Source organism: Haliotis rubra, unplaced genomic scaffold (assembly GCF_003918875.1).
Source record: "Haliotis rubra isolate DU_JTF1 unplaced genomic scaffold, ASM391887v1 Scf1459, whole genome shotgun sequence".
NCBI classification, from domain to species: domain Eukaryota; kingdom Metazoa; phylum Mollusca; class Gastropoda; order Lepetellida; family Haliotidae; genus Haliotis; species Haliotis rubra.
The window spans coordinates 121,574-137,041 of record NW_025765402.1 but is presented as its reverse complement, the minus strand read 5'-3'; the positions used below and the strand labels follow the sequence as shown (position 1 = coordinate 137,041).

General features: G+C 37.8%; 1 long non-coding RNA gene across 1 annotated transcript; it reads left to right on the top strand.

The window, feature by feature from the left end:
* Positions 1 to 4,535: 4,535 nt before the first annotated feature.
* On the top strand, positions 4,536 to 9,352 carry LOC124269591. Its single transcript, XR_006896548.1, has 3 exons — positions 4,536 to 4,640; positions 5,992 to 5,994; positions 9,341 to 9,352. It is a non-coding gene; the product is annotated as an uncharacterized LOC124269591 (long non-coding RNA).
* The last annotated feature ends 6,116 nt before the right edge of the window (positions 9,353 to 15,468 follow it).

The window sequence follows — 15,468 nt, the reverse complement described above, 5'->3', positions numbered from 1 at the left end:
GATAATTACGCAATGTCAATATAACGTACAACTGGCGGAATTATTGAAACAGATCATGAACACCAAGACCATACAGAATACAGAATACAGAATACAAAATTTTATTTCAGTAACAGGCCTCCGGCCCAAAATACATGTACATAAATTGATGATAAGTGGAGCACATATATATTTCATTTAGATTTGTGTTTCTTGTCAACAAAGTATAAAAATAGACATACATCCTTGATAATATTAACGTTTTTACTCTGTAATATTGATATAAAATTAATAATTGATGGACATTTACTAAAATATTTTGATATGTACTTATTTCTGATATGAGAATATGCATCACAGATATAAAACACATGCCATTCATCTTCAACAACGAAGATACCATTTAATTTACAAAACAGGCAATGCCTTTCATTATATGCAACATCAGTGTATCTGCCCGTTTCAACTGCTAGTTTAAAATTACAGCACCGAAATCGGGCATAAATAGTTTTTAAATATTGAGGGATATCATTATTTATCAAGTAGCTCTCAACATTTAACAAAGATTTGAATTGCTTATAGTAAAGACATTTAAAGTAACTGTCCAAAGATGAATGCCAAGATTGAAATAAATTATCATGTAGTCTCTGTTTAAATGATTCCATAAATATTTTGTGATCACCAATTTTCTGACTTATCCAAACAAATCAAAACCAAATTGAAAAAGAATATTTTTAATTCTAGTTGCCCATGAATTTCGTCCTACCCTGTCTAAAGATAATAGCATAAAATAACATTGTTTTGGTAATCTATAGTCAGGCATGTTTAGAAGTCTGCACCAGTATTTCACTGCATTGGTTGTATAAGTAAACTGTAAAGGCACTCTTCCACATTCACCCAAGACCATATTGTTACTTGTGGATTTTCCAAGTTTCAAGACATATTTACAGAATTTAATATGGACAGATTCAATAGTATTACAGTAGGATGTGCCCCAGATTTCAGACCCATAACAGAGAATGGGTGATATCATACAATCAAAGATTTTAAATAAATCTGTGCAATTAATGATGCCAAGTTTCCTTTGGAAATTTTTAACCGAGAATATTGCCTTACTAGCTTGTGATGCAAGGCAAGATGTAGCTTTACTCCAGGATAATTTATAAAATTAGGAGTGAACATAATTCCAAGGTACTTGTAAAAGGATACAGTTTCAATAACATTGCCATTATATAACCAATTTTCATATGAGGCAGGGGACCACCATTTCTAAAAACAATAATTTTAGTTTTCTTTAGATTCACGCTCATACCAGTTTGCTCACAAAATTTACCAAGTAGATTGATATTTTTTAGCAGCTGTGCACAGGCGTCAGCTATTGCTGACACATCATCAGCAAACATGAGAGAGCAGAGATTGCTAACAGAAGAAGAAACTGTAATACCTTGACCTCCTTCTAACTCCATAAGACTGCATAGCTTATTTATGAAGATTATAAAAATCTGAGGGCTCGAAACACAGGCTTGGCGAGTACCGATTTTACAATAAAAACTATTTGATACACCCTTAGATGTCCTGACTGAAGCCGATAAAGAACTATACATAGAAGTTAAAAGCATAAGAAATTTACCTCGTATACCAGCTTCATAAAGTGACTTTAGAAGAACATCATGCCTTAGAGTATCAAAAGCCTTGTCAAAATCTACAAAGAGACAATAAAATCTACCCCCTTTTTTGCTAATATATTTTTGAATTAACGACTGCAATGAAAAAATTTGGTCAATTGTTGAATAATCAGCCCTGAAACCAGACTGTGATTCACTGATAATATCATGAACTCACACCATCGCTGGAGGCAGCAATTAAGAATTGACATAAACACTTTACTAGTAGAATCTATGAGAGAAATTCCTCTGTAATTATTAGTATCATCTCTACAACCAGACTTGTGAACAGGACAAATAATGCTTTTACCCCAACAAGATGGAAATTTACCACTATCAAGAATATGATTAAAAAGCTGAGTAAGATATGGCACAATGAGATGACTAGAAGCCTTTAAGAATTCAGCAGCAACACCATCTGACCCTGGAGATTTATTATTAGCAGAATTAACTATCTGACGTGAAACCTCCTGTTGAGTAATAGGACCATCAAGCCCTTCTGATCTCCAAGACCATACATACAGTTATATACTTTAACATAACGTTTCTAATACTAGTTATGTCATAAAAAGATTTGGGAATATATTACAACCTGTCGTGATGCTTGATAGAATATTATATGACGTCCAGCGATCTTACAGGAACAATTTCACACATTTTCGACAATATTTTGACCTATATTATACATATTGGGGAATATGCACTCAATTTAGCTTCCACCTGCTGCAATAAAAGACTTATTATCCATTACGACTTGCCTGAAATCGATAATTGAAACTTCGAGGCAAACAGATTCTACTCAAAGAACACTTACCATGTATGGATTGTAAACAATTCCTCCGAACATCGAAAGCTATCGCACGCGGTGTTGTGGGTGTTTCCCAAACTGGTTTTCGTCACAAGTTGCGCGTATGTTTTTGCACCAGACAGTAGCGTCACTTTGTCTTGACTCCAAAGGAGTTATAGGATATTCGTAAAGAGCGCTGCAAGGGTTTCGCTTGAAATAATTTCAGCGGGTAGTGGGGCGCGAGAATGCAACGTTGCATTTATTCATTCGAACTGTTTAATTTAATATTTTAATCCGCATATGTATCTTGTAAAATAAATTATGTGGTAGCTTTCCTTATGACCGATAGTCAGTACTATTGAGAGAAATGCATTATTTTACAGAAGTGTGGTGTGAAGTAGTGCCTTTAAATTACCATGAGTGGGTGGATGGGGTTCGGGTGGGTAAAATGATGAGGACAGTTGAGATTAAAATCTGGCAAACATTCATCCATTCTACAAGGCATAGTGTGTATAGGTTCCCCAATGGTGATTTGAGGTACTATTTCCTATTTCTGCTGTCGCATGTTCAGCCAAAGAAGTTTGCGTCCCATGACGTTGACGCGCACGTCTTCCTTATATGGTAGACACGTGTACGTCTCTCAAGGAAGACTAACTTCAGTCAGGACTGAAACATAATAAGCCAAAATGTCCCAAATTTAGGGTTTGTGTGTACCATTATCGTCTGTTGGAAAAAGGTCGAGTTGTAGCCGGCAGCACAAATATGGTCGGAGAACATTCAGATGAAGTGCGTGAAGACAACGCCCAGCTGTCGGGATCCCAATATTCGAAACGATCTTGTTAGGAAAGAACCGTTTTCGAAACTGTCTCAAATCTATCGGAGATCGTACAAAGCTGTGATGTCTGTTATACAAATGAGACCAACACTAGTTGTCATGTTAATACCAGTCCATTATATGGAAACTTAAAAGGTTATTGTGAAGAAAATAGTTCTTTGATGATACGTTTAAAAATTAATCAATTATCGTTCACATCCTCAATAAAGGAAACTGAATGTTGGACAATGTTAACTCCTGTCGACACTTTTAACTCAAACGAGTATGGGAACCCGTACCTTCACTTGAAAATGAGTTAAGCATACGCTCAGCACAAACATACTGACACATGTGTGTCCTTGTTCAATGAATAACACACGTACACATACACGGCCAGGTTCACGGAGTCTGAATTGAGATATTCTGAATTGAGATGTTCTGAGCTATAAAATATCACGGTCGCTATTACAGCCTGCCAATAGCTTCCGCCTTTTTTTCCTTCCCAAAATAACGTAAACGCTTATTCAGGAAGAGATTCAGACAGAAAGTATGCTTCAAGTTATCGACTTCATAGTTCATCGTTATCGCGATATCAACATTTCTCTTGTGAATCGTCTATCCCAAATATTGATTTTGAAAAACACAAACTTTAAAGAAAAAATATGATTTGCCAGTTGAGCTCCAGTTTTCTTGAGTATCACAATCTGATACAATACCTACAGCACAAACAGTGGCAACACACTGAGTCATTTCATCCTCAAATATTGCTTGCAACAACTATTTACCAAGAGTCATTTGTGAAATGGACATGTACTGAATGCATAAATGCTTAGTCAGCCTTCTAATACATAAAATCGAATTATCGTTTATGTCACCTCACCATGAAACGCCCACGAACGATAAATGTATGGCCAAATTCCTCGGCACACAGCCACCCGCAACGGCCATTGCTGACTTTAGGCGCTTCACATCGACTGGTGGGCGGTCTGTTTCATTTCGTCATGATAAAATCAGTTTTTAAAAAATTGATTAATATTTTCTTGTTTTCTAAACTTTCGGTGTAATTGGTTTTGAACAAAAACATTATAAATGTTACATCACCGACAGGGTAAATCGGAACTATTATGGCAAGGGCGGAAAACTAACAACTCTACATGCATTGTGAAGCCGAAAAGCTATTGCAATCTTATTTGTATAATTATATTACTGAATTCGCCGGAACTGACTATATGGTACGATTACATAACTTACGATTACATAATCCTTAGAAAATAGTAATTGTCATATTTATTATTCCCCCGCCACGAAGTGAGGGGGATACAGGTTTGAGCTCCTCTGTCCGTCCGAGATGATGGGGACAGATTTTCTCAGAAACTGTTATAGACAGGGAAACCAAGTTTGGCATGTGTTTTCAGGATACACAAACCTTTAACAGAGTTTGAAAACGATAACCGTCTTACGATTCTTTGTTCAGTGCTGGGATCAAGAAATAGACCTCGACTAAATGAATTCACTCAAAATAAGTATATATTTTGGACATTAAAACAACACATCATTTGTTTTACAAATAAGAGCAAAATTGAAGAGCTTTCAAACCTTTCCTTGTACCAATTGTTTTACATCGTTTGACGTATGCCAACCGGAGACACTTAACCGATGTGGAACAGAATGGACATCAACTCTGACAGTCAACCATCGATAGATTTTACACTTATATCTGATATCACAGGGTACAGAACTTATAATATTCATGCTTCCTGTTTAACTTATTATACTTGTTACCATTATAAGATTGTACCTATGACTGTCATATTACTGAGAATATTTCTGTGTAAATGTTCATTACAAGGTAAAAGTGCCGCATATTTTTCTATTTTCCATAGTTTTTCCATGATATTTTCGCACTGAAAGTACTGTTACCTTGCGCCTGGAGAGCCTAAGGTCGCGGTTCGATCCCCGACCGCGTCATACCAAAAGACGTTAAAATATGGTACTTGTTTGTCCCTGCCTGGCGCTCGGAATTAATGGGTACAACAAGGACTGGTCGGCTCGGAGTCAGTATAATGTGTCTGAGTGGGTATTCATGCTTCACTGCGGCCTGGTATCTCAGTGGGCTAGCACTATAAAACCAGCTTCAGTCTGGGCTAGTGCTAGCAGCCGCACATACACATACACGCACACGCACATTCTCAAGCACGACGTTAAACCCAATTTCACCTCACCTCACCTGTTACTTTGCATAAGCACGTTTTGTTCTCTACATACCATCACCTCATCCATGTTCGTTTAGCTATGCCGCTTCCATTAGTTGTCGTAAAACATCTCATTAAGTAACACTAGTGACGCCACGCCTTCGGATAGCTATATGGTTGCACAGAATACTCATATCCTCTTTTTATATTTATAGTTTCGTTTATCATTTATATTAGATAATTCCAATAATATTTTCTCTCTTGACAGACACCGTCATTAGACACATCCTCCGTAGAAGGTTCAACGGAACACCTCATAGTGATGTGTTTTACCCATACTAGTATGCACAGATTAAATGCACCCATCTGTGAGACAAGAAGAAGATAATTAAGTAATTATGGAGTGACAACACTCAAAACTCGATTTTTTTATTCATGATTTCACATTTGGTTTTAATCTTTGAGTCTTCAGTCTCATGGGATTCTATACTCCCTTTTGGTCTGTACACACATTGAATCCACACCCAACTTGTGAACCTCAGTTGTCACTAAAAGACGGTGAGTCATGGATGTCAGCGTCTTTATTTTGGGGGACACGATGTTTTGTAGTATCTTCGTTCTCCTTCATCCGGTGAATGAATCGAATAAGAGGCAGATACGAGTTCGTATGCAACAACAACAACAACACTGATAAGATAACATCAATGGAAGCCGGTGTAGTTCATTGCGTTGCTCGGTAATGACTGATTGGTGCATATCTAGAACATATCAACAACATTATATTTCATCACATATGGTGTGGTTTTCAGAAGAGTCCCCTGGGACTTTATGTATTACAGATGAAAATTACAATTGAACCAGGTGTGGACGCGTAAATATATTTTTGAGAATAATTTGCAGTTCGTCAATTGGCCCATAAAATGTGAACTACAGAATTCTTTCCACAATGATGGCCCTTCCCGATCCATTTGATCATATAGAGACCCATCTTGAAATACAACATTTGTCTCTCCCAAATGTAGCCATCGTCTCCTGTAAATCAAGGTTTGAATCAGTTTGCACCTAACTGAGAATGTGTGTGTGTGTTTGTTTGTTTTTTGTGTGTGTGTGAGGGAGAGAGAGAGAGAGAGAGAGAGAGAGAGAGAGAGATTTACGGTTGAAATTCTTATTCGGCAAAATTCTATTTAAATGTATGTGTTGTACACATTTTCAGAATCCTGAAAGAAGGGTTTGATTAATATCTGGTTTCGCTCAATACGTCACTTGAGCGCGTCTACGTTAGATTTACTTCCAGTTTTGTATTCATAATTGTGATATTCTAGCTGTTTTGCTATCCTTCGTTGACGGGCTTTTTATGATTTATTACATGTATAAGTAGTGAATTTAAAACATGTTTTAGTCACGATATGGCTGAAATACTGCCCATGTCACTGAAAAGTTGAACTCACTCATTCACACACAATGATCAAATCGATGAGTGTCCGATGATTTTGTAAGTTAAGCCCCAGGAGCTTATTTCACGTGATACAAAACCTATGAATTCAGCCCAGGTGTCAAGGCTTATATTCTCTATAATAGAGGTTATACCACCTAGTAATGTCACATGTTTCCAAATGAATCATTAAACTGTTTAGATTATAATGCATCAACCCATGACGATCCGGGTTAGAATTGGTCTTCAGCAACACATGCTTGTCATTAGAGGCTACCGTGATTGGGTGGTCAGTCTCGCAGACTTGCAGTTGGTTGACACAATCGTTTCATCGTATCCGAATTGCGAAGATTGCCTCGCATGATTTTGATCACTCGAAAATTTACATACCCTTATCATACAGCAGTACTGCTGGTGAGTGCGGTGTTAAACAACAAACATGCAAACCCTATGCATCAAAATACCTTTGCATAGAAATTATTCAAGGGCATTTACTCGTGCAGCCCTGCTGTAGGTTTAAGCGGGTTTCCATCTGCGCGTAGTGCTTAGTGCATAGTGCATAGTGCACAACAACACTTTATAGTAAAATAGTAATTGCCGTTTCCATGCGTTTCCATATCACGCAGCTATACGGAGGCCGGAAGTACTGACTCCCAAGGGGTTTTCCTAATATCACGTGGTTTTCATTGCACACAGTTGCAAAATGCCAAAGAATTCGTTACACGAGATACTTCTTGAACAATTAATTGAAGTGTTCTCCTGAGTCTCAGGAGTTCATGCACCCACTACCGGTCATTTCGTTTTTTTTGTTTGTTTTGGCTTATTTTTTATTTATTTTATTTTTTTTGGGTGGGGGTGGTTCAAATAACAGTACAGTATGCCTGTAATACTCACATCCTATTCTTCCTCTGTTATGTCTGTTAGTTCGCTTGCTTTTTTCAAGAAACATGGTGGCATTGTAGACAGCAGTTGTGATCAGTACGAAACGGAATAGAAAGGTGAGTGAGTGAGTTAACATTTTGTGTCACATCGGCAGCATGTCAGCCATATCGTGACTAAATCAAGTTACATACTAATAATAATTATGGGTAAAGTATAAAAAGTCTGTCAACAAAGGACAGTGAAACAACTAGAATATCACATATATAAATGTAAAACTAGTGATTAAATCTAAAACATTTTAACTATAGAGGACAACACAATGTAAAAATGGGCTATAGATCGCTAACAACTGAAGGTAGATCACCACACTAGGGACCATGGGGACTTACGGTACATTTGCTTCCTGCATGGGCCCAGGCTGGATTTACATCATCCCTTCAGACGTTAGCAATGTACATGTAGACAAATCTAGCCATACATTTAAAGCGACACATATTCTACGATTAAAATAGTGGAGAGTTTGAATGTTTATGGACTTACGTGAACCCCCTCAGGAGGACAATATTTTTACAGTACTTTAACCTCCTTTGAGGCTACAGCCACTAACAATCTGAGTTATTAATTTAAACTTCCATGAAATATTTATCTATTTACATATCATTTAACAAATCTAATTCTTTTTAAAATGCAATAATTAAATGAGAACTTATATCATTGAAAAGGTCCTTCATAGTTCGTGATTTGAAATGGGTATCCCTTGTGATGGAATATTCAACACAGTCAAGGAAATAGAAGGGTGATTATATATATACACGTACACGTCGAATTGGACGCTAAGCACACGTAATACGTCCTACGCATCATGCTATTAAGCAGACAATACATACACATGGAAACCTAGCTGTAATTGTAATTTATGTTACAGTAGTGTCTAGGATTGATCTAGATTGAGGATAACGCACTGACAAGTGCCATGGATTCTGTGTATTTTGGTGTACATGTCATTTATGTACAGGATGCAAACAAGAGAGCGGCAAACATTCTAAACAGGGATTTTGGTTTGGAATGGAACAAAATACGCTTCAAGTTTAGGGGTTTCTTTTTGTTTTTTGTTGTTGTTTTTTCTGTTATCTACATGTATATGTATTTTCTACATGTCTCATTTTGTTGTAGAGACATCTGTTGGCTTGGATACTTTTTATAGCGGTATATGCACTGATCATTGTTGAATACGCCTGAAACGAACTTGATGTCGTCAACCCCCTCTCCTTTTATATAGTGCTAAGACCCCGACAGTGACAATAATAAACCTCGATGCCATTTTTGTGTTATAAGAACTCGTGACCAGGTGAAAGTTGGTGTCACGTGACCAAGAACCAGGACAATCGATAAGCTGTTTATAGATTTCGTTTCATTCGCCGGGGCAAAATGAGATTGTGCTTCTTATTTCTCATTGTGCTGGTGTCCACCACTGTCCAAAGTGATGGCAAGTGCTGGGATGTGGGAGGATATATTGGTTAAAGGATCAACTGACAAAGACGAAACTTAAGTGACTTGAAATTTGTCAACAATACACATGAATGTATCTAGTATGTATATTCATTATCTCTATTGTATTATCTAGTGTAGTGGTTAGAGCGTCCGTCCGGAGAGCGGATCCCCGACCGCGTCATACCAAATGACGTTAAAATATTGTACTTGTTGGTCCCTGCCTGGCGCTCGGCATTAATGGGTACAACAAGGTCTGGTCGGCTCGGAGTCAGTATAATATGTCTGAGTGGGGTATTCAGGCTTCACTGCGGCATGGTATCTCAGTGGGCTAGCACTATAAAACCAGCTTAAGTCTGGGCTAGTACAAGCAGCCGCACATACACATGCATCCACGTCGTCATATGAGCGAAATATTCTCAAGCACGACGTTAAACCCAATTTCACCCCACCTCACCTAATGCATTATCTAGACCTCACCTCACCTAATGTATTATCTATCTATCTCGCCATACTAACCTGATTAGGACATATTTTGTGTAAAATATTTTGTTCATATATTTGTTCTGTTTTGGATGTAGAAACAGATGTACTGGCATAATCAAGGCAATCATGATCTCTTGAGGAAATGCTTTCGCGTAGAAATGATGAAAGGTTACTATGTATTATTTTACATGCACCGTCAGAATTGCAGCCACCCGTTCCATTGTCAGTTTAGAAATAGATGTATTCACACAATCAAAACAACTATCTATTTTCTCCTGAATGCGTATGGCTGCTGAAACGTTACCATCATCAACTTGTTTGAATGAGAGTATGCTTGTACATTGCACCGTCAAAACTGCAGCCGATGGGTACTGAGAAACAATTGCCATAAAACTGGAGAAGCGAAACATGCACACAAAAATTATATGTAGTACGTATCGAAGTGAGATCATCAATCGCTTACCCTTTTCCTGTGTCTAGTATCTATCCTAATATGCTAAGCTGTTTCACAAAAAGACACAGGGTCGCCATATTATCCATTTCATGGTTACTTAATTTCATAACTCATTTTCCCCAGGATGTTTTTCAGACGGATGGATCCAGTATAGCAATTCCTGCTACTTTTTTTGTCGCAGCCAAAGCAACGTGGCAGAGGGCATCTATAGGTATAGCATGATAACCATAGAAAACAGAGTAATAACAGTCGATCTATGCATACGGTACGCATGCGATTACTACTATTGTCCTTGTTGTCAGCAAATTAGCAATATTCCAACTATACTACGGTGGTACATAATCAAAGCAGTGGTTGACAGCAATAAAACGACAATTGCAGAAACACAATCATAGGTTTCACACAATGTATTCTCGAAATCCTCACCAGGGGACTCTTACCCCATACAGGGGAAAAGAATGTTTGCGCAGGGGGCACAATTGCAAGAATCCCCAACTTGGATGTTCCCATAGATCATGACGTAAAATACATCACATTATGTGTAACTGACGGCACTGAGTTCCGTAGGCACATGGAAATCCTCACACAATTATTAATCCATTTCAGCAAATGTGTGCAGCACATGGTGCATTGTTAGCAGCTATTGACACTGCCACTGAGAATACATTCAGAAGAGGCTTCCTATGGATGTTCGTAGGTGAATAACCAGTCCTTAACAATAAAATATTAGAAAAGATAACAAACCGCAATTTACAGTTCACAGGCGTATCTTGCAGTCACAAAAGCGCCCCACGTATACGAAAGTATTGCCATTTAATATGTGTCGTTAATTTGAAGGGGATTGCAATCAAGCTTGATGAACATGTTCTTGGGATGTGTGTCATATCCAACCTGGATCGGGGGGTACAGATGCGCAGGTGGAAGGAATGTGGAGATGGTATCCCAGTGGAGAAACGATGACCTATTCTGACTGGGACTTGGGCGAGCCGGCTGGTTGACCTGCCTGTGGTGACTGCCTGGTTATATGGCCCGGCTACAAATATCGCAGGGGAAATTACCCTTGTGAACAGCAGGAGAACGAAGGTGACTATATGAGTGATTGAGTTTAGTTTTACGCTGCACTATTCCAGCTATATGGCGGCGGTCTGTAAATAATCGAGACTGGACCAGACAATCTAGTGATCAACATCATGAGCAATGCATGCATATATACCTTTTTAAAAAAGACTTTCTGAACCATTGCCAAACACCGACGTTTTATTACAAGCATGTTCTTCAAACTCTAAACGCCACTATGACTTCCCTCAACTTCCCTTTTCATAGTTTTACCTTCGTACTACTGGATATTTGTATGTCTGGACAGTTCTGAAGTAAATGAAAATAATGACATTAATACCCGCTGAATTACATTTGGCAACATCATCGGATAAATCCTCAAAGACAAACGCAAATGGGACAGCATCCTTGTCCATCGATAGTTATCAGTGTTAGTTATTTAGCTTCTGTTTGATATATCTACCAAGTCTTGTAGGAAGATATTGAACGGTTTCCGAGTTGTGCTCGGAAAACGAAGCTCACCCCTCTCTTTTGAGACTAAGACTAACCACGAGGCTACCCCTCCGCCCCAGACTTAAACAGCCTTTATATGGCACAAATGTGTACTTGCAGCCATGTACCTACTGAACTGAAAATATAACATATGACTTCCAAAATACACAGGTACAGATGTTCTTGATTTCAAACAATACAGGGTACTTGATACCACCCTCACATACTGTCTAAGAAATGAACGTGTATTACAAACACGATGGTTAGACACGCAAACTCGTGACACATGTTTCAACATTTTGTAAATAAGTAAAGTTAAATTTTATCGTCAATATGTTTTCTCTGAACTTACGAGATATATAACTCCAGCAAGGTGGCTGTATAAAGCTTCATGACGATAGATGCATTCGTAAAATGTACAATAACTAACCAGCATCCGGGTTAGACAACGGGACCCATCTCATTCTCTCTGTCTCAAACAACCACATAACATTCCATAAGCCCTACAGCCCAGTACCCCTACAATTAGTTATCAAACAACGTTTGACTCTCGGAGAATATTACCCATGAAATATCGATAGCTTTAAGTCCTTATGTATATGAATGAAGAGCTGCAAGCCAATCGTTTGATCAGGATAGTTGAGTAATTGATAGAATTTGCTGAAACAGTCGATGCCAAAATAGTTCTACAGAAATTAGCACTTGGCAAATAGAATTAAAATCATTTTTTTCTTAAGTTTGTAAATACCTCCATTTTTTATTCATTTTCAGAACACATTGTGTACAGTGTGAGCATGTTCTTGTGAAAAGTATTACTGCATAATGCATTTGACAGTCTTTATCTACACTTAATTATTGTATTACTCTTGATCTCCTTTCAAAGAAAGTAATTTCGGCTCTCTGCAACTCATGGCCCGGGAATTAAATCGAACAGACAACGTGTAAATACGACACATATCAGACACATATCAGTTATTTTATTGTACCACTGTATGGATATTTACTCTGAGACGTCACCATTCAGATACAGAAGCCATCATATGGTTTCGATTATGCACTAACCAGAACATATCCTGAAAAACTCCATTTGAATTTGTAATAATTTCGATGAAAACGACAACAAATGAATCTTTCTGCATTTTACGCTTCGAAATATAAACAGTATCACAAATATATTGTTCACACTCCGTGAAAAGTCTAGGCAATGTCCTCGTTTGAGTTCATATTTAGATGCTGTTCAACTAACCAGAAACCATACACAGTGTTGGCCTGACAAACGGAAATAGCCTTCCTTGCAATGTTAGATCTTTGGTGTTTTCCCATCTCACATCTCAGGTCACTGCACGAATTACATAATCACTGTTAGATGTGATATTAAATGTTATGTTCTTCAGTAAGTTCTCTCCAACACAGTCAGTGCACATGGACATCTAAAATTATTAAAATGATTCCTTTCTTGTGTATTCTTCCTTGGAAAAGATTTTTTGATTCAGGAGTAAAGCGTCAATCTCGTCCTTGAGAAGTCTGTGTGGCATGCTACAAATTAGTAATTCCATGGTCGTTCATATTGCTGTGGGCGATTGATAGTTTCCTCACTCGTCTTTGTTTCCTAAAACATTGGCATATCATAACAAGCGACGTGCAATTCACCCAGTACACCTTACGTATCATAACTGATTATGCTAAATCGTAATGTAAATACAAACAAACAACAATAAACAAACAAATTTCGATGAGAATGAGTTGCTGCTGTGAAAACAAATTTTGAATACAATGCAAGCCACTCATATAGGAGTGTTCTATGGAATTCATCAGCCTTGTGACCAAGAACACAAATTATTGTAAACTGTGTGAATGCATATGTTAACAAGTATCATTAAAGTTTTCCTGGCAAATTTTGCATGACTACTTTTTATCGATTTTATTCTGTACTTATTACAATTCTCCAGGGTCCCTAGTATGGTGATATACCTTCAGTTGTTGGCAATCTATAGCCGGTTTTTATATTGTATTGTCATATAAAAGTAACATATTTTAGATTTAATTACTAGTTTTACATACATCTGTGATATTCTAGTTGTTTTACTGTCCTTCGTCGGCAGTTTTTTTTTTTAATATACATATATTTCATTTCAATATCGAATGTTCTCATCACGGTATGGCTGAAATATTGCCGATGTGTCGTTAAATATTAACTCACTCACTCACTACAAATCTCCAGATCTCTGATACATGTAAAAACAACATCTATGAGAATATATTCAATATTGTCGTTAACGGAGTTTAGACGCCGTTACCGCGACAGTAAATGCTCACACTTACCTGCAGTAAACAACAAGCGCTATAAGTATTATCGCCATCACGACAACAGCAAATATAACGACCACGATGAAGCTGACTAAAACAAAAAGCAAAGGTATTGTGTAAAATGATATGGATGCAATACAAGAAGAATATCTATACATAATTGTATAAACAGTGGACATACTGACAAGGTACTGTTGCAAATACCCGCATTTTTGGTCTTATTGACAAGCTATATAGGCTACAAAGGCAACACCCATATTTACACTTTGTGTCGTTTTAACAGACACTTCCAATATTTTGTAATGCGAGGTATAATATTTGCGCATAATTGCGGATTGTCACATAATTGTACATGATGAAGATGCCATATATAATAGTTTGTTTCAATCCCTTTCCGATATACAAATGAGAGTATTGACGCAATATCGAGTCCATAAGGAACTTCTGTAAAGAGCTGATTGTCAACAAGTTTTGATATGTTGGATTAAAATATTTTCCCAAAGGAAAAATAGTTACTCCATGGAAATTAGTTAACAATATGACTGACTGACTGACTGACGTTGGTTTATGCCGCTTTTAGCAATATTCCAGCAACATCACGGCGGGGGCTTCACACATTGTACCCATGTGGGGATTCGAACCCGGGTCTTCGGCGTGACGAGCCAACGCTTTCACCACTAGGCTACCGCACCGCCCCTATTAACAATATGAATACCAAAGAGAACTTCCACAGCTTCTTGTTTCAAAATGAGAATACCAAATAGACCTCGGTGTTGCAGGCAGAACTTCAACTATACAAACATAGCTGTCCAACAGCACATCCTGGCTCGTTGGTTGCAAGAGGAAGAGTGTATCATAATTCTTACCAACAAATCCTGATATAGCAGGGTCTTTCCTAGTATTGTCGTTGTGAGGAGCCGGTGCATCTGCTTTCAGTTTCCCTCGTGTACAGGTCAATCCCATTGATCCTAGTGGAAATGTATAATTAGTCCGTGTAATGTTCCACTGTACATATTTCTTGGACACAAATCGTATGGATAAAGAATGTGTTTCATGTGGAAGAAAACCTCACTGACAATTAGTGTTATTATGTTGCCCTCACTTGCTGCACAGTACATCATGAAAACATTCTACACAACTGGAAGAGCATGTGTTGAAGATGTTGAGTATGACGAGGAATTGAAGGATGGATGCAACCGGACGAGCAGAAAAAAATAACATGTATTTGGGAAAATATATGATAATATATAATATAATACTATATAATAATCAGCAGCAGTGGTCTGCCGAAACAGATTCACTGGGCGCAAAAGGCGAAATAGTGGAGACGATATATAAATGGACTGATGCCCATCAGTGGTGACACCAAGGAAAGCATGTGTTGCTCTATCGGACTGTTGTCTTCTTTTATTAACGTAACGTAAATGTTCCTGTC